Raw genomic sequence first — 27,502 nt, 5'->3', positions numbered from 1 at the left:
TCTCTTATTAACGTGACGAAAAGCATAAAAAATTACATTTTTGTAGTATAATATTCATTTACAACTGTCATCATGTGGATTCTCTATGTTGTTTTGACTGCAGCGGCTCTCGCGTGTGCAAGGGATTATGGGATACGTCAATAGGGCAAATAGAAAAATAGGAAATAAACCCAAAGACATATCTAACACCACAATAATTTTTCTTTTAGCTTGTAGATATGGCCCAAATAAACATAAATAATCTAATGTCTCATTCAAGCCATTCCAAAACACATAACCAGTGTATTTGTTTGAGAAAATCCATTAAGTGCTGCAAAAATGATTAATTAAAGTAAAGTAGAATTTTTGCAGATACATCAATTACTAGGCTGATGATCAATATAGTCAATTATCAACTTTATGATTTGACCTCAAAATGCAGCTAATGAGAAAAAATTAAATGACTTTGTAAAATACTTTGCTTTATGCATTTCCAATGTTTTTGAGCAAACCAAACGTCTTTGTTTACTTTCTTGTCGGTGGGGTTTTAAGAACAAATTTGCAAGATGGAAATGGACACACTTAGAAATGGACACACGTAGAAGAGTGACTGGAGTGAGGGTGAGAAAAAGGAGGGATGATTCTTCTTCTTGTTCTAAGTGACTTTCAGAACAACTTTGTCCCAGAGTGCCACCAAAAGCACAGGCATGGAACAGCAGTCTTAATGCCCAGTCGTCATGAAGGAGCATGAGAGCTGTGGATGTTCAAATACATGGACAATCCATCTCAGAAGCAGTGCCTTGTGTCAGAGACATAAAAACCTGGCCAACCAGGTTCACACAAAACAGTGTGATGTCTCAGCACCCCCCCCCCCCCCCCCGTCCACCCCCATACCTGTCATTTCTAACCTTTTACCACGAGGTTAGAAACGACGCATCTTCTTTGTGGTGGTCTGTGATGCACTCATGCCTTCCTGGGAGGACGTTGTGATGGGGTTTGGTGAAGAAGACCCCCTGGTTTGAAACACGGGAGGTGGACTGAACCATCTGTGTGGCGCTGATGGGGGCACTGCAGTAAGACCATCTGTGAGGCTCTGCCACAGCCATCTGTGAGCTGTCACAAGAGGGGAAGACCATGTTTCTGACTGAGTAGAAGCAAGGGAGAGACGGAAGATGGCGAGGCCAGAAGAGGAGCTGGAAATAATACATTTTAGCCAAATAAATGTCATGAATTTTGCACAACAAATCCAGTGGCAATAACGGTAGTAGCTGCCGTTGAACGTTGGACGTTTCTTCTGTTCTCCACAGAGCAGAGATCTGGCAAGCAGCTGTTGGAGAAAAACAGGTTCATGCACACAATATGTTTACGTCTAATGATTAGCAACAAGAAACTGGCTGCTTTGTCACTTTTGTCATAGCTGTAGGATATTTGCATGACAGGGCACGTCTTCCTCTGTGAAGTCGAACAGGTCCTATCCTGGTGGTGCAGACAAATATGTTGAAGTAAAGAAAGCACCTTAAATCCCTGGTGTCTGGCTCATAGGCAGAGCCGCACACAGGTCTACATGTCTTTTACAGTTTTATCCCACAAAAAATAGTTTGTCAAAGTCGTGAGAGCAAATTTGCATTCGCATTTAATAATTGTTGATTCAAAATACTATTGTGTTGTAATTTTCCTCATACATATCTATCTATCTATCTACTACAATGAAAAAAGACAGCAGTTAAACCAACTTAACTGAATTGTTTCAGTTGGTAACAGAGTTGATCTAACTTACAAACTCGATGTCAAAGAAATTAATTAATTCAGGTGTTCCCAATTAAAAACAAATTAAGTTGGTTCTTTTTTAATTGCACTGTGCAAAACCTTTAGGCATCCCGGAGTTACAATAAAAATAGCATTTGGTGCCCCTCCTCACCCCCTTTTTATTGGCTTGCCCACACAAAATCATTTTCAACAAAAGTGAAAAATATGTGATCTATATTTTTTATTCAATAGTAAGTCCCTTTGGCTGCTCCCTTGTTTGCAGTCAGGGCCGCCGTGAGGTGGGTCTGCATGTCGATTGCACACGGTTTACGTTGGATGCCCTTCCTGATGCAACTCCACATTACATGGAGAAATGTGGCAAGGGTGGGGTTTGAACCGCGAACCTTCCGCACTGAAAACAAACTGAAACTAACCGCTTGTCACCACCCCTGCCATATTTTAGTTTATTCAATAACAATAGTGATAATAATAATTTCTTCATATTATTGTGGTATTCTGCTGGCCAGTAGAATACCACACAAGCACAATTGCAAATGATAACATGATGGCAAAATAATTATGAAATACAATTACCCATCTCATACTTTAAGTTGCGTTGTCCTTAAAATAGTTTTTGAGGTCTTGCGACTTAACAGAATAGCTGGTGAAAACAAACTTACTAAAGTTAGGGTGACCATATTTTGATTACCGAAAGCCAGGACACTCGGCCCAACAAAGACATACTCAAATGATACTCGAAGTTTACTCAGTTTAATAGCTCAATGAAAAACAACAAAAACCAGGACATTTTCATTATTTTATTTTAAAAAAAACCCCTAGAGCGGCCAGGACAGGATGTGGAACCAGGACATTTCCTGGGAAAACAGGACGTTTGGTCACCCTACTAAAGTACCAGTCTGGGATACTAGCTAGCAAGTATTGTCAATTGTTGTTGTTTCGAGCCAGTTTCCTTGATCATACTGCATCCAAAACAAACTTCAAACTAAACATGTTGGACAGCTAATCCTAACCATGACAGTGTCACCCCGTGACAGCACGGCGGTGCTACTACCTTCATGCTAAAAAGCTTTGTAGTTATAATCTGCAGCGTCACATGCCTCTGGTTTGAGTCACTGTTTACTGGATCACTGGGTTTCGGTTTGAAACCTCAGCTGAGGTGCACCTTCTCAGCTGCACTTATTGTTCGTTTGTCGGTATTTTAAGTATGTTGGCACACTTGACACATACACCGGTTGAATTCCTCATGTGCACGTAATGTACCTGCAAGTCATCCACGCCCACGTAAGCCGAACAAACTATTAGATGTGGTTTGTGTGTCAAACGACTACAAAGGCTTCTGATTGAAGAGCTGAAGAAACAACTCACCCTGTATCGCCTTCCACCCATCCCCACCCCATCTCTCTTTCCTCACCGCAGTTAATTATTGATGACTTGGTGCTGGTGTTTACTTATACCTCCGGTTCTCCCGGTGCTCTGCCCAGGCTCTTGTCATTTAATGTGATCACACTGTTGAGGATCACAGCCGGGAAAATGGGGTTAAATCAGGTTAATGAGCAACTTGGGTGTAGAAAAAGCGCAGAGCACACCGCCACAGGTAGATGTAAGGGTGCAGGTTTCTGCACACACCCGCTTACAACAATAGTAGGCAAACACTGTGTGGTTCTATCGCTGCACCCTGCTTATCTGCAACTCCGCGGCTCTCCATCACAGATTGTCTGAGTTTGGAGGCCAAACAGGCGAGCTCATTCAATTTCCCCTAGCCTCACATACACAATAAATAAATAGATAATGCCCTTCTTCATCATCCTGCAGAGTCGACAAGTTGGAACAGAAAGACCAGCAGGAACCTTTAATTTGTAACTTTCAAAGAAGGGGTGGAGAATCCATTTTTGCAGTTCTTGCAAATTCCCCTCCGCCCTCCCGCCGCAGCTGCCATGCCACCGCAGCCGCCATCCTGCATCCCTTCACAGCTACCCAAAATGCTAATGCGTAGCCTAAAGAAGAGAGAGAAGCACGAGTCTATTTCCCAGCTGGAGTGTGTCATGTTTTGTTGTTAATTAACCTCTTCTTGGCTAGCTTTAGCCTCAGCTCTGCAGCTTTAACGGCCCACTGCAGCGCTTTGTGGCGCTGCGTGCTTAATGTTGTTCTTCTTTGAAATCGGTGGGCTGGAGGAGCTCCAGCTTTGCATGGGTAAACATGAGGACTGATGCACAAACAAAGAAAAGAGAGAATAAGAGGAATGCACAGAGGTGTGCATTGGTTGAGGAAGAGTTGTGTGTTGCGCTTGCTGTTACCTTGCAGCCAGTATGTGTAGTTTTGCTCGTGGGTACAACTGGCGCTGGCGATATTTACTGAGGTCCTGATGTGCCCCACGCACAGTGATGTGGAAGCATCCTCATTTTGTTTGTTTGTGTAAGTTCGAGTGCCCCCGACGTCCTTCAAGCAGCCCTGTCCAAAAACCATCAGAGTGTGACAGCACCTCACAAAGTTCACGGCAAGGATTTCATTAGTCTCTTGGAGTGAGTGCTCGATATGTAATTAATTAACTGCCGTTTAATCCTTCATTTCTTCTCACAATTGCCAAGACCTCCCATCGATGCTACGGATCTGATTCTCAACCAGTTGGATTAGCACTGCCATGTGTTAAGCATTGTGCTGATGCTAGACAGTCAGCGGCTTTGAAGGCTCACCCGCGCCACCCAACAACTACACCACCCCTAAACCCAGCTTTGAGACTTTACCTTTTATTTTGCCATTTTACCATGTAGTGACGCTGTGATCGGAGACTTCCAAATAGCAAAGGATATTTAGTGACAAACTGGGGTCCTATTCAAGGCGTATCTCACCTCATGCCCTATGACTGCTGGGATAGGCTCCACCCCCACCCGCAACCCTTAATTGGAATAAGTGGGTACCGAAAGTGGATGAATGGATTATCAGTCTGGCCAATATCCAACATTTTTCTTGTTAGTGGTATCGCCATTTTTAAAACTGTTTTGCTGATGTGACAACTTCATTTTAAATTGTGCTACTTTGGCTCTGATAAAGCGGCAGTAGCTACTTTCCAGTGATTCATATTTTAACCTGGCTTGGGTATGTGCCACATTTATTTTTTAATGAATCTTGCCAATCCAAATTTGTGAACTGCTGTACTCGTGTTCATTCCGCCTGTGTGATCTGTGCATGTGAGTTTACGGCCACAGTGCGACGATCTAATTACAAAAGTTGGAATTTTATATGAATTAGTAAGATTCATATGAAATGATCAGGGATGGGATGTTTGCAGAATAGTGACACTGCCTACGATGATTTTAAATCAGTACAGAGTAATGTTTTATGAGCTGCTGTCATTTGCACAAAATCAAACACACTTAAAATTGACAAGATATTGATTGTGGTTTGGTGTAACATCCAAAGTGCATTCAGAGGCCGTTGAAGGGCATTAAAAACACTTAATTGGCTGCAGGCACAGTAACTTCATCCAATGCAAATGACGAGATGTCATCCAATTCAAAGACGTTTAATGATAAAAGAAAGTTGACACAGCTCTCTGCCTCATTAGATTAAAATTTAGAAGACGGGAGAAAATGCCATGTCCATCCAGTATTAATGTGGTTTTAGCCTTTTAAATATTATTTCTAAAAGGGGCTAATGACATGAAAATTTCACCAGATGTTGGTAGTAATCCAAGTAATCCACACTTAAAGAAATGAAACCATAGATGTCCATAAATTAAGTAATGTATAATAATGTGAAATGACACAGGAAAAAAGTATTGAACAGCTGCAGAAAGGGAGATGCAAAAACACATGGAAAGCAAAGACACCAGCTGAAATCTATCAGTAATTAGAAAGTAGTCCTGCCCCTTGTCAGTGCAAATTAATATCAGCTGGTTCAGTCCCAACTGATTACCTATAAAAAGGTGTCTCCTCTCCTAGGTGTCACACAAGAAACATCTCATGATGGGTAAAAAGAAAGAGCTCTCTCAAGATATTCACAACCTTATTTTAGCAAAACATACTGATGGCATTGGTTACAAAAGGATTTCTAAACTTCTGAATGCTCCAGTGAGCACTGTTGTGGCCATAATGTGAAAGTGAGAAGAATATAATTTCATCATAAACTGGCCACAACCAGATACACCTTGCAAGATTGCTGACAGAGGAGCGAAAGGGATTATCAGAAGACTCATCTAACAGCCAAGGACCACTTGTGGAGAGCTTTAGAAAGACCTGCATAAGCAGGTACAACTGTTTCAAAGAAAACAATAGGTAATGCACTCAACCACCATGGCTTGTGTGCACTCTCACCATGCAAACTCCAGCGCTGAAGAAAAAGCATGTTGAAACTTGTTTAAAGTTTGTTGCACAACATTTAGACAAGCCTGTGAATATAGTCTCGTCAGAGGAGACCAAAACTGAACTCTTTGGAGGCCATCATACACACCATAAATGGCACTGCACATCAGTCCAAAAACACAATACCAACAGTGAAGTTTGGAGGTGGAAACATGGTGTGGGGCTGTTTTTCAGCAACAACACTGGCAAACTTCATATAATTGAAGGAATGATGAATGGAAAGATGTACTGAGACATTCTTGATAAAAAATCTACCAGGATGATGAAGATGAAATGAGGGTGGACATTACAGCAAGACAATGATCCCAAACACACAGCCAAGGAAACTCAACTGGTTTCAGAGAATGAAAATAAAGATGCTGTAGTGGCCCATCCAGTCACCCAACTTGAATCTAACAGAAAATCTATGGAAAGAACTAAAGATCAAAGTTCATAGAAGAGGTCCAGAGAACCTTCAAGATTTCAAGACTGTTTGTGTGGAAGAATGGACCAAAATCATATATGAGCAATGCATGTGACTAGTTTCTCCATACAAGAGGCATCTTGAAGCTGTCGTTACCAACAAAGGCTTTTGTACAAAGTATTAAATACATTTCTATATAAGCATGTTCAATAGTTTTTATACTTACTTGTTTTGGTTTCCTTGCATGTGTGGATTACTTGGGTTGTTACAGACATCTGATGAAAATTTCATGTCAGTAACACCTTTAGAAATATATTTACTGAGGAAAATGGTGATGTGTTCAATACTTATTTTACCCGCTGTATCTTGAACTGTTTGTGTTATTCTGCTTCCCATAGGCCCATTCATGTCTGGATAGAGCCCACCATATAGAGAAAATGGCCCTTTACAGCAGGCACTGAGGTGTCATTAGCCCATACCAAACTTCTGTAGTATGAATTACTGCTTTCTGGTCTTTAGCAATGCCCCGTCCACAGCATGAGCTGATTTGTTAGACATTGCGATTTGAAGGATTCCATCCCACAGAGTGGCACAGATGAAGGTAGCAAAGTGCAGACTAGAGCTGTGTTGGCTCTATTTATTTCTTTATTTATTTGTTCTGTGCCATAATCCCTGCACATTTTGTGTGAAGGTCATGTTGAAAGGTTCTGTAAATTTAACATATGCTGTAAGACATTTCAAGAAAGGACAAATATTTTTGGAAAAATTAGCAATTTTAGCTAAACAATGTTGTGCTGCAATGCACCATGGGAGTTTGCGGTTTGGGGGTTTTGAATGTTGTTATTGTGGTTCGTGTTAGTTTAACAGTGTTGTTAGTGTTATTGATTTATTGTGATTTATAGTTTGTAAGTTTAGTCACTTTAGTTATGTTGCCGTTACCATTAGTGAGTTCAGTCTCATGTTGCTGACACCATGAGTGAAACATGGATTGTGTTTGATCTCCACCCTGTTTGTGTCTAAAATTAGAAGCACCTACATTCGGTAAAGACAAACAGCTGTGTGTATGTGCAACTTCGATCAGGGACAAACAGAGCACAGCTGACATTTGTTGTTTGGTATGCTTATGTGTTTTGGGTCAGGGATGAATGCTGCCAAAACGGACCACTGATAGGGCTAATAGTTTTGGAGAAGCTAAGAATATCATCTAACATTGCTAATTACATTTTAAGACTCATACACATTTCCAGTAGGGGGCAGTAAATCATCTTTATATTAAAAGCGCGAGTTTAAGTGCATATAATTGTAAATATGTTAAAATACATGGATGCCACAAGAAAGTGTGTCCATTACACTATGTAACAAATTTTTATTTTTGTTTTGTTCCTGGGTACACAGTGTGTTTTCCTAACCTGTTATGCCTTAAATAAATAGAAAATAGCTGTTATTCCACAGAAACTTTGCTTCTGTGATCAGGACAATGATATTTTGAAATTTGTCTGTTTTCAAGAATATTCTCGATTCGCCTTCACTACTACTGAGTAGTCTTCTAGAATATTCTTTAACTGCTAGAACTGTCCAGAATTTTCTAGAAGTTTCCAGAATTATCTAGAAATTTCAAGAAACTTTTAGAACTTTGTAGAACGTAAAAAAAAAAATCAAAGTTTGTGCTGAATGTAGTCATTTTTCCATAGACTTTTAGACACAAGCAGTTGAAATATAACACTTAGAAGCCAGGAACAAAAATTGTGTTACATAGTGTTATTTCCATTGTGGTCCATTTAAAAATCGAAATCAAAATAATAATAACAATAAAATAATAATAGTGTGTATATGATAACAACAACCTAAACAATTTATGAATACATTAAGAGAGCAAACATTAACAGGAAATAAAAGGGTTGAGTTCCTCTTCTAAAAAAATTGTTGAGGCCTAAGGTTTTAAAAACATTCTGGACTCATACGCGATTCCAACTCATTGCTTAATTTATTACCTTCCTTGAAAAATGTCAGCTGCCTATTTTATAAATACTACCCAATCTAGAGCCTGTGGATCCCCACAGGCAACACGCTAGTCTTGTTTTAAAGGCGGCCAGGTTATACTACAGTCCCTGTAAAATAGTGTACTTTTTTGGGTTCAGACTCCATTGTTGCACCCGTTGCTAGTAATGACGATTCAAAAAAAAAATTGGTCACGTGACTCTTGACGTCATCTTGGGTTCAAAATGGCGTTTGCCGTTAATCTATCTGCATGTAAATCCAGCTATTTTATGTATTTATTTGCTGAAATTGCCAGGTTGTTGTGCATTTGGATGCATAAATAGACACACCAAGGGCTTCAAGATGTACAGATTCCTTTCAGATCTGAACAGAAGAAAAATTTGTGAAAATAAAGTCAGCTGTGTGGGATGGAAGCCGACTTCATCATCAAAGTTTTGAGAGGTAAATTTATTGTTCAGTCCCATGTACAGTAAAACTCACCTAAACCGTCATTGTATAAACCAGATATTTGCAGTCACTGGACAAAAAAAAAGGTTTTGTATTGTTTTCCATGTGTAATAAACACTGTATATAATGGATTTTGTACAACAGATTTTCACTCACATTGGATATGGAAATGTCCCGTCCGATCACAATGTATTTCCATTAAACCCCTCGCATGTGGGATCTGAGTCATTTCCGTGATTAAAAGTCTGACTATTTATTTTTTTCACACCGTGCTCAGACTCGGAGGCTGCAGGCTGCGCAGTGAAAGGAGCAAAGTGTCAAATCACAGCCGGCTGTGATTTGACACTTTTCTGCCATCATATTATAATAGTTTTTTGCAGTGCGTGTGCTGATTAAAAATGGAATAGAAAAGTGAATAGAATTGAAGAGGAAAATGTACAGCTTACCTTTGATTTGGAGGCGATGATTGTAGAAAGAAACGCTTGCTGAGGGTCGAATTAGTCCAGAATAAAGCAGACGGAGAACTTTGAAACTGTCACGCACGTCAATGTGTGACATGGAGTTACAGAGCTGCAGCTGCATAAATCAGGCTTTAAATTAATTAAATAAATCATCATAAATTGTAAATTTATGTAAATTTGATAGCTTAACTATTGTTATATTTATTTTGATAGCACCTGTACCTGGATGTGTTACTGTATGTGGTTAAATGAGTTTAAAAAATGTTGAAAACATAAAAAGTTCATTCAGTAGTTCAGTGCAGTTTGACCCAAAATGGCGCCATGTTCTGAGTTGACGCCACTCTATCTAGGCATGCTACCCGTTACTAGCCTGGGGTAGCCATGTGCTCACTGAGTGCTCTTCTAATTGAATAAGCGAAGTGCGCATCTCGGGCCGTGCAGCGCATTATGGGTACGCTAAATTTTTTGGCTACCAATCCACATTCAAAGATGGCGGAAAGCAGTGAGGAGTGCGCTGATTTGGACCATTTCAACCGCTGGAAAGTTGACGATTTAAAGCGTTTTTGTAAGCTCCGCGGATTGCCTGTTACAACCAAGATTGGGTACGGCTGTAGAGAGAAACGGAAAGAAGAGCTGACTGCCCTTGCCTATGCTGCATCGGTACAGAAACTACCGTTGGTACCGACAAAGGAGGAAGAGAGAGCTGCTGTCGAAAATGATTACTGGTCCTTAATGATAGTTGGAAACAAACAAATTTCTGACCCCTTGAAGGCAACTGACAGATGGTTAGACGAAGTCCAGAGTCTGAAACTGTGGATATTGCAGAATATTTGCTAAGCAGGGATGAGAAATCGCTACTCCGCCGGCTTTGTAAAAACTACAATGAAGGTGGGCCTCACATATAACCTCTTTGGTGTCACGTTTGTTTTGATAAGTTGACAGACATATGATATGTGCATGCATGCAGTTTGTTTATACAACCCCTGGCAAAAATTATGGAATCACCGGCCTCAGAGGATGTTCATTCAGTTGTTTAATTTTGTAGAAAAAAAGCAGATCACAGACATGACACAAAACTAAAGTCATTTCAAATGGCAACTTTCTGGCTTTAAGAAACACTATAAGAAATCAAGAAAAAAAAGATTGTGACAGTCAGTAACGGTTACTTTTTTAGACCAAGCAGAGGAAAAAAATATGGAATCACTCAATTCTGAGGAAAAAATTATGGAATCACCCTGTAAATTTTCATCCCCCAAATTAACACCTGCATCAAATCAGATCTGCTCATTGACATTGACCCTATGCCATGACATTGACCCTATGTGTCTTTTTGCAAGGAATATTTTTGCAGTTTTTGCTCTATGGCAAGATGCATTATCATCTTGAAAAATGATTTCATCATCCCCAAACATCCTTTCAATTGTCCAAAATATGAACGTAGACTTGTGCATTTATTGATGATGTAATGACAGCCATCTCCCCAGTGCCTTTACCTGACATGCAGCCCCATATCATCAATGACTGTGGAAATTTACATGTTCTCTTCAGGCAGTCATCTTTATAAATCTCATTGGAAAGGCACCAAACAAAAGTTCCAGCATCATCACCTTGCCCAATGCAGATTCGAGATTCATCACTGAATATGACTTTCATCCAGTCATCCACAGTCCACAATTGCTTTTCCTTAGCCCATTGTAACCTTGTTTTTTTCTGTTTAGGTGTTAATGACGCCTTTCGTTTAGCTTTTCTGTATGTAAATCCCATTTCCTTTAGGCGGTTTCTTACAGTTCGGTCACAGATGTTGACTCCAGTTTCCTCCCATTTGTTCCTCATTTGTTTTGTTGTACATTTTTCGATTTTTGAGACATATTGCTTTAAGTTTTCTGTCTTGACGCTTTGTCTTCCTTGGTCTACCAGTATGTTTGCCTTTAACAACCTTCCCATGTTGTTTGTATTTGGTCCAGAGATTAGACACAGCTGACTGTGAACAACCAACATCTTTTGCAACATTGCGTGATGATTTACTCTGTTTTAAGAGTTTGATAATCCTCTCCTTTGTTTCAATTGACATCTCTCGTGTTGGAGCCATGATTCATGTCAGTCCACTTGGTGCAACAGCTCTCCAAGGTGTGTTCACTCCTTTTTAGATGCAGACTAACGAGCAGATCTGATATGATGCAGGTGTTAGTTTTGGGGATGAAAATTTACAGGGTGATTCCATAATTTTTTCCTCAGAATTGAGTGATTCCATATTTTTTTCCTCTGCTTGGTCTAAAAAAGTAACCGTTACTGACTGCCACAATCTTTTTTTCTTGATTTCTTATAGTGTTTCTTAAAGCCAGAAAGTTGCCATTTGAAATGACTTTAGTTTTGTGTCATGTCTGTGATCTGCTTTTTTTCTACAAAATTAAACAACTGAATGAACATCCTCTGAGGCTGGTGATTCCATAATTTTTGCCAGGGGTTGTAGAACATGTCAATATTACAATATTACGTGCCACGTCATTCATGGCGTGACATTACAGTCATAAGCCGATGCACGAAAACGGCGCCATCAACCACATCATAATTCTGCACGGTTTCAGGATATTGACAAAATAAATGTGTGCAAGAAACTTACAATTTTCGTCCGTCTTTTATGTCCGTCTGGATCTTTCTTTTCTGTGGGGAAATTGTGTAGAATGAACGGAGGTTTACAACCACATTTCTTCTTCTTTCCATTTTTGGGTGGACTCAGCGGAGCTTTGCAATCTCGTGTTTTCAGCCAACTTTCAAGCCTATAAATTCCGTTCGAGCATTTGAAAACAGCACAGTGCGCGCCTGTCATTGTATGCGTTGCTTAAGGCTTAAAGCCTTTGAAACTATCCCTGTAAGTATTAACTTTCACAGTCCACTAATGGTACCGTATACGAAATTCAATGGTAGCAGTGTGGGTTTGGTAGCTGGAATTTTTGACCCGTTTGACCCACGCATGCGCAGATGCATTGCGCACTTCGCTTATTGTCAGTGAAGTGTTTTAGTACATGTTGTGGCATGTTCACTGTTTTGAAAAAGCAAACTGTGTTTGTAACTCATGCTCACAGGTGAAAAGACCCATTGTTGCTGTATGTCTGTGCACTTCCCTGTGCGTGTGCATGCGCACGCGACTGCTTATGTGTTAGTGCAGGCACATGCTTCCATGCACAACTGTGTCTCTTCAAAGTGGCGGCGCACAAAGCTGCTGTGGTGCAGAGCAGATGAGTTTGATGTGATTGTTTGAGGCAGCGTGGCCTGCAGGCCGAGAGGCGAGCGAGTGACGCGATTACATGAAAAAAGGAGAAGAGAGAGAGAGAGAGAGCTGAAAGGGAAGGAGAGCAAAAAGGGTGAAAGAGAGCTAATGAGGAAGCGGGGAAGAAGAGAGGGAAGGGGTAAGAGAGCTAAAGCGATAGAGGGAGAGGGAGGCAAGGAAGCGAGAGAGAAGCTAAAGAGGGCAGAAGAAGGACAAGACTGAATTTACAATCCGAGCAGACATGCGTGGGGAAATTTCATTAAGATTTTTAATCACCTTTTTCTTTGTGTCACAACAGAAAACAGTGGTGCGACCGCACAGTGTCTTGTGACTGCTGTGAACTCAGAGGGGAAATTCCTCTCATTAAAGCCAACATGAATTTAAAAAGCATTGCCAGGTTTTTGTCGGCTTCAGGGTGCATACTCGCACTTGTCAGCGAGTCAAAGACTCATTTGTTTATTTCGTCAACTGCAGACAGATTCACTGTCGGCGGGGTTATTATCACATTATAAATTATTCAACACCAGCTGATGCTAATATGCTGAGATATGTAAGAGGCAGAAAGATAAAAAGTACATGTATTTCTGTTAAACCTCAAACTGTGAGGTAACTTTCTTTTTTTTTTTTGCACTCCTCAAAATGAAAGTTCTGTATTTTAAGGAGTATAAATTGCACCTGTCAAAACTTCTTTTATTAGTGGAGTTTATTGTGTTTAGTGACTACTACTACTACTACTACTACTACTAATAATAATAATAATAATGACTAAAACACAATTTTCAATTTTTAAGGCACAGGACCTCCCAAACTAGTAAACGGACATATGACATATACTCTGGAAAATATGTTTAAATATAGACAGGTAATAAAGTTAAAACCTGGTTGAATTAGTAGAGATCCAAAACAGATGCACCCATGTGTACAGCACCGGGGAGTCCATCAGTGAATGTTTTAATGAGTATGAAAAGGGCATCATTTCTATGCTATGGCCTTCACAGTCACACCTTAACCCAAATGAACATCTACACTAATGGTTAGCGCTCCCCACTGTTATCACTGAAACACCAAATGGGGGAATGTTTTCAAAGTACGGCATTCAATCACTCCAGTACAGTTTTGCACATTTGTTCAGTTAATGCCAAGGTGCATTCAATTTCAATTTCAATTTATTTTCATTTATATAGCGCCAAATCGCAACAGAGTTGCCTCAAGGCGCTTCACACAAGCAAGGTCTAACCTTACTAACCCCCAGAGCAGCAGTGATAAGGAAAAACTCCCTCTGAGGAAGAAACCTCAAGCAGACCAGACTCATAGGGGTGACCCTCTGCTTGGGCCATGCTGCTGACACAAATTACAAAACAATTCACAGAATGAATATACAGGAAATGCTATTGGTGCACAGGACAGGAGGGTCTCCAGCAAAAATACCACACCCATCTCTGGATGGAGCTACACATTAAACAGAGAGAGAGAAAAAAAAACAGAATCAGGCATCATAAAGACAAGAAATGCAGTATAATTTGTCAGCATTAAACAAGAAAAACAGGAAATACTAAGGTGATCGCTGGCCACTAGCCCTAAGCTTCACTAAAAGACCCAGAATTTAGGTAAAGTTGAGGCCACGGCATGCTCCGTTTCCTAATAAAAATGAATTAAAAGAGTAAAAAGCGTACAACTATACTATGCCAGTATGCTAGCCATACGAAAGGGAAAATAAGTGTGTCTTAAGTCTGGACTTGAAAGTCTCTGCAGAATCTGACTGTTTTATTGACGCAGGAATATCATTCCAGAGAACAGGGGCACGATAAGAGAAAGCTCTATGACCCACAGACTTCTTATTCACCCTAGGGACACAAAGTAGTCCTGCACCCTGAGAACGCAAAGCCCGGGCCGGTACGTAAGGTTTAATTAGGTCAGCTAGGTAGGGAGGTGCCAGTCCGTGAACAATTTTATAGACTAGTAGCAGAACCTTAAAATCTAATCTCACTGGGACAGGAAGCCATTAAAGGTGTTCTGCTGACAAACACCTTACAAAGGCAGTGAGCAAACCAATGCACAGTGCAACGCAAGTGCCATTCCCAGCACGCCAGTGATGCAGGTGTTATTTTCACACCCAACATGCAGATTGCACCATTTGGAGTGCCCATGGGTGTGTTGTTCTTAAAATGAGGTGTACTCGGGTGCAGTGCTGCTGGAACACTATCACGAAGAGGCAGAAAGCGATGGCGGCATAGATGTCCTAATACCTGGTCTGAAGTCGAGGGCAGAGTTGTTGAGGTATTTACTCGACACAGCATTAGATATGGCTTACATCTGCAAGCTCACAACACACATACAGTCTGCTGGTAGGAGTAAAGTAATTAAAGTTTTTCTGTGAGTTTACTTTTTGTTTTCCATTCAGGTTGGTTGTGTGTGCCAGCAGACTATATGTATGTTTTGAACTTTCAGATGTAAGCCATGTCTAATATTGTGAATAGATAACAAAAATGAAATGAAATAAAAGTAAACTCACAGAAAAACTTCAGTTTCTTTATTCCTATCTGCCAGTAAACAGAGTATCTCTGGACTGCGAACCAAACAACCCATTTGAAACCATCATCTTGGGCTTTGGAAAGCATTGATCGACATTTGGCATTTTGTGGACAAACCAACTAATCAATGGGTTGATTATTCTCTTGATTATTCAATTATGAAACTAATAATTTGTTTCAGCCCTAAAAAACACCCATGATTGATTAAATCTATGGCTCTCGGTCTTAATCCTCAGGGACTCTGAACCTGCACATTTTCTAACGCTACCTGCTGCACCCACAGCTGATTGGCTCTGTTTGTTAGCTCTTGATTGGCTGCCGACGCCTCACTGTTTTAATCAGCTTTTGGCGGGGAGAGCTGGAAACCATGCATGTTCCAGGATCCTTGAGAATCGGAATTGGAAACCACCCAATTAAAAGATTGCAACCCCTTTGCACCATTTTTGTGGTGATCAGATTACACATTGTGCCAAGAGCAAAAATTTTAGGTTTCCATCACATATTTGTGTCAAAGTTATGTGATATTTTCTGAATGTCGACACAAAAATGATAGCGTGACTGACTGAATGGCACTGCTTGGTTTTGTCATCTCACGATGACTGTCATTCTGGCGAGGCTCTCGAGACAACAGTAATCCCACTACTCATGGTGATGGATTGGTCATTTCCACTAAATATTCCCATTTCAGTGTTTTAATTTTTTTTTAATTCATTACTGTCATAACATCATCTCTTATAATGTTTAACAAGCTGCTCATGTTCACACATACTGTCATTTATTTTAGACATAAGTGAAACAAAATTAAATAAGTTCGTTTTACATCCGTTTGTATGTTCAGTAACGTCTCCTAAAGTGGGTTTTCGTAGCAATTTGAATCTGTTTTTGTGTGCTCGTGTGGTGGAGTGATGGCTAATGACAATCACTGGACGGCTTTAGTATTTGGGACGACCCAGCTTTGACATGACCTGTTTTTGGGGGTCACTTTGCTTGGTAACTGCACCCCGTCATGAGCAATTAAAGTGCATGACTTTGACAGGGACAGTCCCAGCGCTGCAAAGATGGCTTTGTGGGAAAACAGACACATTTAGATCATAGCTGCTTCTGTCTCCTTTGAAGAGGACACATGCTGATTCTGTCCATCCCTTCAGTCTCTCTGTCCATGTGTGCTGCAGTCTCACTCTGTTTTCTTTCATTGTTGTTGCAGTGCTGTCCAATTTATGAGCGTCTCACTCACTTTTGTCTTTCGGCACCACACCGTGTATTAATTATGCCGACATAATTTGCTAATCTCAAAGGAGCTGCTTTTAAATGATATTTTAACCAGTTTTAAATAGGAAGAGCTGCACCTGGTATCTCTTTGAATCTGTTACTTCAAGGCACAATCCTCGATGCAGACACAAAAATAAGATGGACATGGACACTTGCAGAGTGCATACTTCGTTTCTATGAAATTCTGTATAATCCTGAAATTATCTGGTTTCCAAATTTGGTCAACATTGTTGCATTTTAGTTGTCATATTTGTTCCTCTCTCTTTGAATCTGCATTTCACAGTAATACATCTGGATAAGTACACATTTGCACATGTTGACTGTCTGTCACAGAGAACGTATATAACACTGGTCTACAGTTGAAATGCTTCTGAAATAAATGTAGTCAAACTAATTTTGGACCACTGAGAATGAAAATAATGTTTGAAAAGGTTGATTGGCTCCAGTTTTAAGACATGTTACTACTATGCTACTAAGGGTTACCTTTTAATGATTTTTAAAGTGTTACAAAAAAAAAAAAACAGGTGAAATATTATGATATGAACAGTCAGAGAAACATGAAAAGACCTATGTGTACGATTTATCATGAAAACTCTACTGTCAACACAATATAATTATGTACGAGCTCTGTCAATAAAGTAACGGTCCTTTTTATTTTTTTCAAAAACTATATGGATTTCATTCATGTTTTTACGTCAGACATGCTTGAACCCTCGTGCGCATGCGTGAGTTTTTCCACGCCTGTCGGTTACGTCATTCGCCTGTGAGCACGCCTTGGGAAGGAGTGGTCCCGCCCCCTCGTCGGATTTTCATTGTCTGGAAATGGCGGAATGAAGAGGACTTTTTTTTCCATCAGAATTTTTTCAGAAGCTGTTAGAGACTGGCACCTGGAAACCATTCGAAAAAGTTATCTGGCTTTCGGTGAAAATTTTACAGGCTTCACAGAGAATAAGGACTGTTACTACAGCTTTAAGGACCCCTTTAAGGACGCTCGGCGTGCCGCGCTCCGAGCTGCGACGACGAATAAAAAGGACCGTTACTTTATTGAAAGACCTCGTAGACTTAAAATGTAAATACTTAAATATGTTAGAAACAGTAACCACCCAGTCATTTTTATTGTCATATTTGAATTCAGTATGCCAAAATCCATCATAAATAGCACATTATATTTTTGAAGCAGACAACTTCTTAAAATTTGTAGACCAGTGTAATATAATGCAATGCTAAAACACCCTTTATAATTTGCAGTTGTTTAATTGGTATCCCAGTGCAATATATATATATATATATATATATATATATATATATATATATATATATATATAAAACCCCTGGCAAAAATTATGGAATCACCGGCCTCGGAGGATGTTCATTCAGTTGTTTAATTTTGTAGAAAAAAAGCAGATCACAGACATGACACAAAACTAAAGTAATTTCAAATGGCAACTTTCTGGCTTTAAGAAACACTATAAGAAATCAAGAAAAAACTTTTGGCAGTCAGTAACAGTTACTTTTTAGACCAAGCAGAGGAAAAAAATATGGACTCACTCAGTTCTGAGGAATCAATTATGGAATCACCCTGTAAATTTTCATCCCCAAAACTAACACCTGCATCAAATCAGATATGCTCGTTGACATTGACCCTATGTGTCTTTTTGCAAGGAATGTTTTCACAGTTTTTGCTGTATGGCAAGATGCATTATCATCTTGAAAAATGATTTCATCATCCCCAAACATCCTTTCAATTGATGGGATAAGAAAAGTGTCCAAAATATCAACGTAAACTTGTGCATTTATTGATGATGTAATGACAGTCATCTCCCCAGTGCCTTTACCTGACATGCAGCCCCATATCGTCAGTGACTGTGGAAATTTACATGTTCTCTTCAGGCAGTCATCTTTATAAATCTCATTGGAACAGCACCAAACAAAAGTTCCAGCATCATCACCTTGCCCAATGCAGATTTGAGGTTCATCACTGAATATGACTTTCATCCAGTCATCCACAGTCCATGATTTCTTTTCCTTAGCCCACTGTAACCTTGTTTTTTTTCTGTTTAGGTGTTAATGATGGCTTTCGTTTAGCTTTTCTGTATGTAAATCCCATTTCCTTTAGGCGGTTTCTTACAGTTCGGTCACAGACGTTGACTCCAGTTTCCTCCCATTCGTTCCTCATTTGTTGTGCATTTTTGATTTTTGAGACATATTGCTTTAAGTTTTCTGTCTTGACGCTTTGATGTCTTCCTTGGTCTACCAGTATGTTTGCCTTTAACAACCTTCCCATGTTGTTTGTATTTGGTCCAGAGTTTAGACACAGCTGACTGTGAACAACCAACATCTTTTGCAACACTGCGTGATGATTTACCCTCTTTTAAGAGTTTGATAATCCTCTCCTTTGTTTCAATTGACATCTCTCGTGTTGGAGCCATGATTCATGTCAGTCCACTTGGTGCAACAGCTCTCCAAGGTGTGATCACTCCTTTTTAGATGCAGACTAATGAGCAGATCTGATTTGATGCAGGTGTTAGTTTTGGGGATGAAAATTTACAGGGTGATTCCGTAATTGATTCCTCAGAATTGAGTGAGTCCATATTTTTTTTCCTCTGTTTGGTCTAAAAAAGTAACCGTTACTGACTGCCACAATTTTTTTTCTTGATTTCTTATAGTGTTTCTTAAAGCCAGAAAGTTGCCATTTGAAATGACTTTAGTTTTGTGTCATGTCTGTGATCTGCTTTTTTTCTACAAAATTAAACAACTGAATGAACATCCTCCGAGGCCGGTGATTCCATAATTATTGCCAGGGGTTGTGTATATATATATATATATATATATATATATATATATATATATATATATATATATAGATAGATAGATAGATAGATAGATAGATAGATAGATATACAAATATATATATATATGTGTATATATATTTGTTATTTACATTAATTATTAATATCTTATTGTCTTATGTACAATTTGCACATGTTCCATCAAGCCCGTCTATTTTGTCACATGATGATTTTACAAGGACCACAATGGAAATAAGTGTTTACGCTTTATTCTGTTATCAGTCTATCATTGACATATTCACCTCTGTATGTTTATATTGATTTTGCAGAATAAACTCAATCAATCAATCAGTCATAAACAATATTTTATTTACATTTTTAATGGAGTCTGCAGGAGGGCATGTGTGTGCGCACATACAGTAGCTTTTAATCAGAGTGGAAATTAGCTTTGAGTTAACGGAAGTTAGCGTACACTGCACATTCTGGAGTCATTCCAGAATTTTGTAAATCGAATATCTCACAATGTTAAGGAAAGAGATGTAATGAAACATTTAGTAGATTTCTGTCTAAAACAAGCAGCTGTGGCATCGATGTTAGCTTTACTAAGAAAATGACAAGCTCCTTTTAACCTATATGTAACGTCCATTACACATGCTCCTAATTTCCATCATACGTGTGATGATAAGAAAATTTGTCCAACAACTGTCAGTCAGCTATCTGTTATATTAGAGTACTGTATGCAAAATAAACTAGCTTTATGGATTGAGCTTGTGCATCAAAGTTGGTTTGTCATCATTATATGCCCTTTTAGACTGGTGAGCTACAAGATTATACTTTCGTTTTGGATGCTATATCAAACTGGAGGGGATTGACTCATTCATTCACTCACTGCATTTTACAGGGTACATGCCTAGGCTATTCTAGAGCAAGATGGTCATCCCACAGCATAAAGGTTTGGAACCCGTTAATATACCGGATGCCCTTCCTGAAGCAACTCCAGGTGGACAAGATGACTGGGGCACAGCTAGGCTTTGAACTGGGCCCCTTCTGGATGGGAAGCAAGAGCACTATGCACAACACAGCCATTTAAATTTACACATTTTCTGAAGGTTCAGTAAAAATAACTGCACTAAAATTTTAGTTAGGATCAGTAGACTCACAAAAAATAATGTTTTTATTTTTTTATGCCTTTATTTATTTTTTATTAGTAAAACAAACACAGCTTTGGTTGAAAATTTAATATGTTCAATTTCAAACTCAGAAATGTGTGGCAACAAAAAAAATAATGAATCAAAAACTGCAATCTGAATTAGCATAATTTGAAATTGTTAAATGTTGAAGCATACAGTTACACACAGGCGTGGAGTTTGACTTGTTTCTTGGAAATGGAATGAGGACACGGTGGTATTTACTTCGAGCAGAGCTCACAGTTGAGTGTCTCGTTAAACAGTAGGTGATTTTCCACTCTCTTGACTTGATAAATAGGACAAAATTAAATTAAAGAGGGGAAATTCAGTTTGGGAGGGTGAGAACTGGTGACTCTGACTGTGGCATGTTTACGACCTAATGATGTGTTCGTGGTTGGAGACAGTGTAAGTGTACATGTTGTACATTATCACTACTTTACAGAAGACACAGACACACACATTCTGTGACACACACCATTTATTTTCAGTTTCATATCAGTAGTTGTGTCTATGTGGTTTGACAGACCCACTAAGTTTGTTGTGTGTGCCTGTTAGACCTTATCTAACTGCTGTACTGCGGTACAGGGACATGCAAACACACAGTAAGTAAGTAAGTAAGTAAATTTTATTTATATAGCACCTTTCACAGACAAGAGCCACAAGGTGCTTCACAACATAAAAGCACAGTACACCACACAATACATCAGACAATGGCTGAGACATTTAAAAACATAACATAGGATAAAGCAGCCCAAAAGCTAAGCAAAAGCTTGTGTAAAAAAGAAGGTCTTAAGTTGGCTTTTAAAAGTGTCGACAGAGTCCAGTGAGCGCAGAGAGAGCGGGAGACCATTCCAAAGCCTGGGAGCAACAGCCTGGAAGGATCGCTCTCCTCTGGTTGCAAAATGGGTGCTAGGAACCATCAACAAATTTTGGTCCACAGACCTCAACGCCCTGGCAGGGGCATAAGGCTGGATGAGGTCACAGATATAGGGAGGCGCCTGGCCATGTAGAGCTCTAAAGGTTAAAACCAAAATTTTAAAATTGATCCCGAAGGACACTGGCAGCCAATGAAGCTCCTTTAAAATTGGGGAAATATGAGTCCTCCTGTTACCTTGTGTCAGAATTCTCGCTGCAGAGTTCTGTACTAACTGCAGTCGATGCAACTCCTTCTTGTTTAGACATGAAAACAAACTGTTACAATAGTCTAAATGTGTTGACACAAAAGCATGAATAATAAGCTCTAAATCATTTCGAGACACCATTTTCCTGAGCTTAGAGATGTTTCTTAATTGAAAGAAGCAATTCCTTGTCAGCTGTTTACAATGCTGTACCAAAGACATGTCTTTGGTAAAGATGACACCCATGTTTCGAAGATATGATTTAGCAGACTGGCCCAGGTCTCCCAAGTACTGCTGAATACCTGGAATATGGGCATCAGGGGCAATAACCAATGTCTCTGTTTTGTCTGCGTTGAGCTGAAGAAAGTTATTCATTAGCCATTGTTTTATTTCCGCCAAACAATGGAGGAAGGAATCAAGCCTCTTAATCTCAGATGGCTTAAAGGAGCAGTAAAGCTGGATGTCATCCGCAAATAACAGGTAAGAGACATCAGCAAATCTTTGAATGATCCTACCTAAAGGGATCAAGTACAATAAAAACAAAATGGGGCCCAATACAGAACCCTGAGGGACTCCGCATAACAGGTCCACAGACTCTGACCTTATCTGGTTAGCAAAAACGCTAAAGCTATGCCCGGACAGATATGAGAAAAACCATCGAAGAACTGACCCCGACAGACCAACATTATCCCTCAATCTATTCAGCAGGACCTGGTGGTCAACAGTATCAAAGGCAGAGGACAAATCCAAAAGAACCAACACGGTGGATTTCCCAGCATCAGCAGACATCATAATGTTGCTGGACACTTTCAAAAGAGCCGTTTCCATAGAGTGTTGTCTACGAAAACCGGACTGAAACCTGTCATGAATGTTATTCTAATCCAGGAAGAGTGTCAGTTGGTCTGAAACCACCCTCTCGAGGATTTTAGACAGGAATGGAAGCTTAGAAATAGGTCTAAAACTACTTAGCTCCATTTGATTTAAACCTGGTTTTTTCAGAGGCAACACTATGGCATGCTTGAAAGCACTGGGAAACACACCGGTGGACAAAGAAAGATTTACCATTCTAGTAACATACGGACCAATTACCTCAAATACTAATAAAGAGCCTGTAGGGAAGGATGTCCAATGAGCAAGAGGAAGGTTTCATCTTGCTCACCAATGCCGAAATATCAGCAAGTGTCACAGCACTAAATGAAGACCAAATGCTGGGAACAGGCTCAATAACAGTAGAAGTACCACACAGGGAGGGTGGAATTTTATCCTTAATCAACTTGATTTTGTCAATGAAAAAACTCAAAAAAGCATTGCTGTCAGCTTCAGAAAACACAGGAGTAACTGAAGCAGCAGGACATACAAGAGAGTTGTTTGTATCAAACAACACTCTGGGATTCTTCTTATTCACAGACACCAGCTGATGTATGTAGACAGAGCGGGCACTCTCAGCCATTTTGTTATATGATAAAACCAGCTCCCTGAGATGAAGCCTGTGAACCTCAAGTTTAGAGGATTTCCACAGGCGTTCAGTCCTACGACACAGTCTCTTAAAACTTAAGAGCTCTTCATTTATCCAAGGGCACTCATTTTTCTGTAAAGACACGTTGTATTTAACAGGAGCCAACTGATCAAGAATAGTATCACAGTGTTGGTTAAAACACTGGATAAAATTGTCCACATCAAGGAAATCAGTGAACAAACAAGGATTAAACATAGAAGAAAATCTTTCTGCAGTATCAGCAGTGATGATACACCTCCGAGACTTAGCTTCTAAGGGCTTCTGATCAAAGCTGAAATGCAGGTCAAACGAAACAAGACTATGGTCGCTCAAGTGGACATCTTTTATAGACATATTTAAAATGTCTAGGCCAAATGTAAAAACTAAATCTAAAATGTGACCCTTTTGGTGAGTGGGCTCAGAAACATGTTGAACAAAATTAAAAGCTTCAGTCAATGATAAAAGCTCCATAGCAGAGCAAGATAACTTGTCATCAACATGAAGTTTAAAATCTCCAAGAATTAAAACAGATTCCAACATTATAATAGAGGATAAAAAGTCACTAAAATCCTTAAGAAAGGCAGTAGCAGGGCCTGGGGGGTGATAAACCAACACACAGAAAAATGGATTTGAGAAACCCACCTTGACCAACTGTGATTCAAAGGAGGGAAAATCCTGTGACTGTACCCCTTTACAAACATAATCCTCTTTATAAACGATGGCAAGGCCCCCACCATGGCGACAGGGGCGGGGCTTCCCAAGGACACAGAACCCAGCAGGGCAGAGCTCATTTAAATGAAGAAATTCCTCTTCTCTCTGCCAAGTCTCCGAAAAGCACATTAAGTCCAACATTTCCGTTGATATAAGATCATTCAGGGAAAATGATTTATTGGCGATTGAACGCACATTCAATAAACCAAGGCGCAAGGTGGAAGACGTCACGTAGGCGCTGTCTGAGGCTCGAAATGGATAGGACGAAGACAGCGGTCACGTGGACTCCGGCTGATCCGTGCAGGTGGAGGCGTAAACACGGAAGTGCACAGTAGCGATGGAACTACACCACCAGGATACCAGCACTGCGAAGAGTCTAAAAACCTGTATCTAACTGAACAGGTGTCGATGCAGATGTGCCATCACACACATCAAAGAGAGGAATGTGGTAGAGGAAGCGAGCCCGTCCTCGGCCGCCGGCGCTGGCACCCGCGCCCAAACGCGCCACTGTACGCCTTCTCTTCACCTGGACACCAGCCCGCGAGCCTCTTCTCCTCTTATCCAAAAAGTCTTTTTTCCTCAGTCTCCTGCGGATCTTACACGGCGCCCGCAACAGCTGTATTAGTATATGGGGCGAGCTAAAAACTTCACAATAAAATGCTTCTTGTCACGAAAGAATAGACTGAAAAATGAAACAAATGTAAAATAATAATAAAAATAATATTATTATAGTGGCAGCACGGTGGTTTACTGGTTATCACTGTTGGCACACAGCAAGAAGGTCATGGGATCGATTCCCACCTGTGGCCTTTCTGTGTGGAGTTTCTCCCCGTGTTTGCGTGGCTTCCTCCAACATACAGACATGCAGGTTAGGTGGATTGGAAACTTTAAATTATGTGTAGGTGTGTGTTGGGGTGTGAATGTGTTTGTCTGTACGTGGCCCATGACAGACTGGCCTCCTGTCCAGGGTGTACCCCGCCTCATACCCTATGACTGCTGGGATGCACTCAGGCACCCCGTGACCCTTAAATGGAGCAAGCAGGTATAGATAATGGATGGATAATAATAATAATAATGATCATGACTGATTAGGAAGACAGTTGCTGTAGCAGTCCTCTGGCACAGCAACGCAACTCTCTACTAAGTCAATGCAAGTACGTTGTTGATGAGCGGCGTGTTCTTGTTGTTTACCAGTGAAGCAGCGAACTATTGAACTATTTTCAAAGTCATGGTGGAATATTTAGATAATTTTGAAAGTGCACATGAGCCTTTTGGATTTGAGGACTCTCCATATTTCTTTGAACTGACTGCCGGAGCAGATTATCAACTTCCAGCAACAAGGAGGCTTTACTGAATGGCGACTGTATTTTGTGGTTTATAAAACGCACAGTCTGCCTCTCATTTTCTGAAACATAAATATTAAGGTGCTCATTATCTTCAAGAATGAAAAGCAACCACAGTAGAAAGGAAATGCAATTATTAATATAAACAAGAGATACATTTTCTCATTATTTCATTGCCCCATAATTAGTGTCCACACTCCACTGTGTATTTTGCATATATATATATATATATATATATATATATATATATATATATATATCTTTGTCAGCAATATGGACAAGACAAAAAAATAATCATTTAACTGGATCTAGTTTCTTAAATGTGTTGTTTCTTAAACAAACTGTTTTTAAACTGATTTACTTTAGTGCAATCATGTTTGAACATTTTTTAAATTTTTTTTAATTATCTGATTACTGTTTTTTTTTTGTTTTTTAACCAACAGCAGCAAAGCAGCAACAATAAACTATCCATCTGGCAATATTAGTTCTAGTGTTCCAAATGGTTTGCAAGTCTTCTGCACCAAAGACTGACTTTTTAAAAGTGTTTTAAATCACTTCAAATTGGTTTTAAACCAGGGAGCTTCAAACCAACAGTGAACTAGTTTATAACCATGTTTTAATGTGCTAAATTTGTACTTAACTGGGTTCGACTGATTATTTAAACAGTAACTGAATATCTTTGAATTATGGGCAATTTGACAATCCTTTTAAGTTCTGGGAAATAGTGATGAGCATTTTCTCCTGTTTGATGTTTGAAAATGGAATGATTGATTAAGTGAGGAAGACATTAGACATTAGCCGTGAGGTACCACATTGGTTACATAACAGCTAAACTCTGCCTTAAGCATGTGACTCTATTAAACATTGAGAACATGAACTTCAGACTTTATAGACACAGATTTGAAATTTAAAAAAAGAACAGCTCTGTGGTTTCTTTCTCTGGGTATCTACATTTGAAGCTGTTGATCTTTCCGTATCCCTCAATCCCTCCGGGAGTGAAGGTTAATCCCACTTGCCATTTTTTTTCCCTCGCTGTCCACCATTTTTCACTTACACTTGTGCCACTTTTTCCCTTCCGCGGCTGTGAGTCTTATCTGGCTGCTGTAATGCCAACGGTATTCGGAGACTAAATCCATTTGTGAGGGTATTGTATGAAGCAAGTATAGCCTCCTTCCACCGTGTATTAACTCTGTCCTGGAGCCTGTCAGGCACTCCGGCCACGTCAGGCCAAGTCATTCAGGCAGCCTTAGCCTATTCAACAATCACATTCTGTTTAAATCCAAGTCAGACTCGCCTGGACTGCAGCTTTGGCATCGTGAATGCATGTTTTACTCAGTACTTAAAGGGGACGAGGAAACCAAAGTTTAAAATACCTTCAGGCATAACACTGTATTCTTTTTTACATTTTCCTTCAGGACAGTGCGGAACAATCATGCCCTTGTTGTTACTGCAAGTTTTAACGTTGAGATGGTTTGAGGCTTGATTTAAAAAAAACACTACGGACGGGTATTCGTGTGTTAAACGGTTTAATAGGGCAAAGGGAAGGAGGGAGGAAATGGGGAGTGATGGAAGACACATTGAATGGAGGTGATGGAGTAACGATATGTGTTTGGAAAGGACACTGTTTGTGCAGATTCACTAGGTGGCCCATATATATTTGGGCATTGACGCCGCCGCAGCATTCAGAAGTCGCGTGCACAGACTCTATAATCCAGAGGACAATCGCCCAATTAGGTTTTGTTCCTAATAACACTGTTGTAATTCCATCACTGTTCACCAAATTTAGGTGGAATTAGCCTCAAATTAATGCTGACAGGTTGCACTGCGAGCTCGTAGACATTATTTGCTTTAATTTAAAGTAAAGCCCGAGTCGTCACCATAAATACAGAAGTAAGCAGCGCTACGGCGGATAAAGGCAGCCTCTGGTTTGAAGTCGAGTCTGTTGTCCTCGCAGGTTTGTGAAATGAACACGTACACACACACACAGGCAGAGAAGCCTTTAAGGAGCTTTGTCTGTAATGTGCTTTTCGGTCTCTGCTCGAAAGCCATAGGACAGTGAGGGACGGGGGGGGGGGGGGGGGTTGTGACGGCAGAAGAGAAAGAGACCTCGTTAACATGCTCTTTGTGTCCGCTGCCATCACCATCTTATTGAAGCAAGTCGATTTAGATCAAAATGATTGGTCACCCGGGTGGTGGTGATGGTGGTGGGGGGTGTTTGGGGAACGGAGAGGTTGGGGGGGTGTCCAGGAGGGGGAGAAAGTGGAGAAACACTGTTTGTACAGTTTCATTTTTCAAAGATACTTGAAGCAGATGTTTGCCAAAGCACCTGTCTTTCAGTTCTGTCTTTGCTTTTGGTGCTGCAAGAGGCGGAAATGTGG

General features: G+C 40.0%; 1 protein-coding gene and 1 long non-coding RNA gene across 2 annotated transcripts in view; one reads left to right on the top strand and one right to left on the bottom strand.

The window, feature by feature from the left end:
- The window catches only part of efnb2a (ephrin-B2a), a 75,659-nt gene that overhangs the window by 35,630 nt on the left and 12,527 nt on the right, over positions 1-27,502 (top strand). The gene's annotated exons all lie outside the window — the stretch shown is intronic.
- Positions 234-17,687, bottom strand: LOC117524146. The gene is made up of 3 exons (XR_004564727.1): positions 17,544-17,687; positions 2,795-2,797; positions 234-249 (listed from the first exon to the last, which is right to left on the bottom strand). It is a non-coding gene; the product is annotated as an uncharacterized LOC117524146 (long non-coding RNA).

Source organism: Thalassophryne amazonica, chromosome 14, assembly GCF_902500255.1.
Source record: "Thalassophryne amazonica chromosome 14, fThaAma1.1, whole genome shotgun sequence".
Classification (NCBI taxonomy): domain Eukaryota; kingdom Metazoa; phylum Chordata; class Actinopteri; order Batrachoidiformes; family Batrachoididae; genus Thalassophryne; species Thalassophryne amazonica.
The sequence above is the reverse complement of the archived record's forward strand: the minus strand, read 5'-3'. Positions and strand labels throughout refer to the sequence as shown.